The following is a 4,393-nucleotide window of genomic DNA, read 5'->3' as shown; positions in this document are numbered from 1 at the left end:
GGATCAGCTGTAGGGTTCAATTGCATGCCACCAAGAAACATGGTTCCCAATGCCAGAGTTTGGTGGAAAAGGAAGGGAGTTGTTTATTTAAAGGTTATACAGATTTAGAATAATGGCAGATTTCTGCCATTAAGTCCCACTCCCTTTAAAAAAAAACACCCTAAAACATATAGTCCTGCCTCTCTTTGCCAAACCAGGCCAGTTTCAGAACACGCCACTCAGAGGTATTGGTACCATCTTTCAGAAAAGCAGAAGTCTGCAGCTCAGCATTCCCCACTATAGTTCAGTTCCACCTCTGACAAATCCAGGTGGCTAAGCAGGTCCCCCGCAGCTCCATCAGCTCTGCTGCTGTCTTCTCCAGTCAAACTCAAATCTGGGTGGTTGGGTAACCCCCCCCACCACCACACTGCTAGCTCCTGAGACTCACTAGACTTCTGGCTTTCAATCTCCTCCCTTGCTTACTTCAGACCATGTGGCTTCTCTCTCTCATTCTTTTAGTCTGCTCTCATTTAAATGCTCAGTCCAGAACTTCCTGTGTGATTTCATATCTGGCCCTTGCTATTGTGCGTCAGAGTCCACCATTTTGCCAGTTTCCCTGTATCTTTTACCTTCTTTTGTCTGCCATCTTTAATCATGGCAAAAGTTCCCAGTGACACACAGACATCCAGGGTGGGCATCCATCCCCTGCCTCTTGCACAGGCACAATATGAGCACCCCCCCACCCTGTTATGTCAAGAGTCCCTGAATGTTCTCTGCCACGTACACAATTCACTCTGAGAAGCAGCCCTCTTCCCTTCAGGAAGGCACAACTATGAACTTGCCATTGTTATGCAATGTATCTTAAACTCTGTATCATCCACTCTTCTCTTCCCCCAATCAAGGATTGTGGGGGATACACTCTGCACCCCATTACAAAACCAGTACCATAATCTATGTCATAACACATATATCACCTCCAAAAGTTTCCTCCCATCCTCCTCATTATTTATTATTATTATATTTGTTTCTGTGGGGTGGACAATAACATGGGTCATGGGGTCAGCCAAGGTCATCTGTAGTCCCTAAAAGGTCAGAGACCTCTTTGTACATCTGTTTCTTTTGCTACCCTCAATTCAATTCAGTTGACTGTCCTTTGTGGAGCATTTGCACTCTTGGGCATCTAAGTAGGAAGATCATAGAGGTTTCCCTAAGCCCCTTAAGATGTATAGTCTTCTGTTTTGTGGTCTGGATTCACACATAAGTACATATGCCTACCTTTTGTTATCATTGCTGAAAGGGATTTATGAAATAATCTACCCTTTTTATATGCAGTTTTTTGGAGTATGTTCTGTTTACTGTATCACCCACCATTAAGAAAATACCTACCAGGAAGGATCCTAGTGGTTAATTGGGTTCAAATTAAAAACAGAGCTTAACAGGCATTTCTGAACTGGGGCGTCTCACACAAGCTGTGCTTCAGAGAGATGTCTGCACAAAACTGCCTGCCTCCAGCACTTCCTGCCTGCCTTCCTGCACTTCCTGCCATCTGAGTTGACCCCTATAAAGGTGTTCTGGGAATTGTATTTCAATCAACAGGACTGAGACTTTCCCCGTCCAACCAGAGCTGCACAGCTATATGCTTATTAGCATCTTCACCCACCAATCAGAGCAGCTCCATTCTGAGCACTCAAAACAATGCTCTTTGGGCCAATCAAACTGAGGATTTGGAGTCCTCATTTGCATGGGAATGGACCAATTAGGGACCGGAGGTAGGGACTTTTCTCTCTATAAGTCAGCTTCCCTCTGGATCAGAGAGTGCACTTCCCTTTTCCATCAAAGATAGTGGTTCTTGTTAGAGCAGAGCAGAGCTATCCTGTCTCCACAAGCAGTTGTGGACCAAAGTGCTGGAGCAGTGCTATCTAGTTGAAGAGGGTCAAGCTGCAATGCAGACCTGAGGGCTGCTTCATAGCTGTGCTTTATCTTAATTGAACTGTTTGCACTGAATAGTCTCCCCCTTCAATGCACCCCAAATTGGGGATTCCTGTTGGCATTGAATTGGTGCCAATGACTATTGGTTGACATCAACTTCCATGTCAAGTTAAGGTGATGCCCCTCTGGGTCCCTCAAGCAGAGAGACTCCCGTAGTAATATCTTGTTGTTTGGCAATCTTTAAATAACTGTCTACACCCCACCCCTGGATCAAGCTGGCTGACCTTCATCTGGGTAGCCTTCACATTTGTGGGCTACCTGCTTATGAGGATCTTACTGAAAGCTAAAATAGACGTGATTCTTCTATAAAGCTAAAAAATTCCTTTGCATCATGCTGTAAGACTTATGGTAGCCAGTTTCTACATTTCCCCCACCCCCTGCCATCCCCATTACCATTTTTGGTGAAATATTCTGTATCTTATACGGGTAAATAATCCTTTTTAGTTAGTACTTGGCATGCATTAAAGTTTTAGATATTTCCCCATTGATGGCTGTGAATTCAGTAGCCTTAATTTTTGTAATAAGGGCCCACTGATCCCTTGACCTTGGGTGTAGCCAATGGTGTAGCCAGGTCCTTTAAACAGGGAGCTGCCTTCCCAAGGGGCCTTCTGCCTGTCAGCTTTTCATTTACTAGAAATAAATGTCTTGGCTGACTCTTTTGTTCAATTCCTGTCCACTTGTCCTTCTGGTTAAATGTGTGCTTATACTTTATTTCTACTTATGGGTCCTTAGACCTGTACTTACCCTTTCTGTTAATTTTCTTCTCCTTCCCAGTACCTGCTCTTAGGATAAAAAGACAGCCATAAAGTCCTAGGAAAGAAGCCAAACACCATTATAAATGACTGTGAGCTGCAAGTGGTATGCCTCAAAGCTTTTAACAAATTAATTTACTAGATTTATTTGCCCTGGTAGACTTTCCTTTTTACTAGCACCACTTGCAGTCATGTGGTCACCCAGAGTGGAGACTCTCTAACCGAATATCTACTTGTGCTGCAGTCCTTTAATGACAGTGCCCCACACCCCTTGCATCCAGCTGACTGAGTTTCCTCTGCACAGCCTCCTCAGTTTTTGGAACAGGGACAGAAGAGCAAAATCCCAGGGACTCAAGGAAGACTTTTGTGCACTTCTTGATGAGTCATACCCATACTAGCACTGTCTCCAGGAGCCACACATGTGCTAGTTCTCAGGTGCTCCTGTGAGGTGAGACAGAGCCTGGAGCCTTTGAGAGCCTTTAATATTGCATGCCTACCCTTGTTTGTATTCCCAAAATTTGTAGAAATTCAAATGGATTGAAGAATTGGCAGATCAGACCCTTCCCATAACCAGATCTGAGATGAATGCCTACAGGAGGAAGTTATTACTCAGTAGCCAGCAGCACTTCCATACCTGTCTTAAAGAAACTCCATCATGTTTGGAGAATAACCTAAAATGTGAGTGGCCCCTGACTACCAGGACACACATTCCCAAGAGTATGGCAAAGTTTGCACAAGTATAGATGTGCTGAGAGGACTGATTCCTGCAGGAAGGGTAGCCAAGGGTATTGCTGTGGATAAGGCCCTCAGGCATCTGGGAGCCCCACCCTTTTGACATCTGGGAATCCCATCTGTCCCATGGACCTGACAGAATCTGGTAGGGGAGTGAGAAGGTACTGATAACTAATTGATGTAGTAAAGGATGGTCCTCAGGTGGAAGAGATACCCGGAACATGACAAGGGACAGAATGATCATGCTAGGAGATCCCATCTGCTCCATGCCTATGTGGGGACAAAGTGATGCTAGATGTGAAGGAAAACCACAACCACACTGGGGAAATAGGCAGTCTGGGACCAGACTCTGCTCACACTGGGCTAATGGCCTACATTTCTCCTTTTTAAGACCTGTCACCTTGGGGGAGGATCCAAGATGGAGGCATAGGTGGTCGCACTGTACCTCCTCACGCAACCAAAACTAAGGACAACAAGAATTTACAAACAAAAACCAACCAGAACAGAGAGAAATGAACCCAACGGAAGTCTGAATACCATATATCTAGTCCGGTAAGGGGGGGCGGAATCGGAGGCCTACGGAAAGGGGTCGAGGGGTACCAGCAGGAGAAATTGGTGGCTGGCAGATGCGTGCACGCTGGGCGCAGACTGAAGACTGCAGCAGATGGACCAGACCGGTGGCAAACCCTGGGCGCGGGAGGCAACCAGCAGACCCAGTGAGGCACACAAGGCAGCTGGCAGCTGTCCGCAGCTGCACATTCACGCGCAGAACTTAGCGAAAATGGGCAGCGTGACACAGACTGCGCATCCCAGGGACCCAGCATCAGGAAACAAAGCCCGAAGGCACTGATTGAAAACACCTGTGGAAGTTGAGGCCAGGAGATTCTATCAGCCTCACAGGAAGCTCCTTGGGGGAACCCACAGAGTCCGAGAGTGTGCAC

Source organism: Phyllostomus discolor, chromosome X, assembly GCF_004126475.2.
Source record: "Phyllostomus discolor isolate MPI-MPIP mPhyDis1 chromosome X, mPhyDis1.pri.v3, whole genome shotgun sequence".
Lineage (NCBI taxonomy): Eukaryota > Metazoa > Chordata > Mammalia > Chiroptera > Phyllostomidae > Phyllostomus > Phyllostomus discolor.
The sequence above is the reverse complement of the archived record's forward strand: the minus strand, read 5'-3'. Positions refer to the sequence as shown.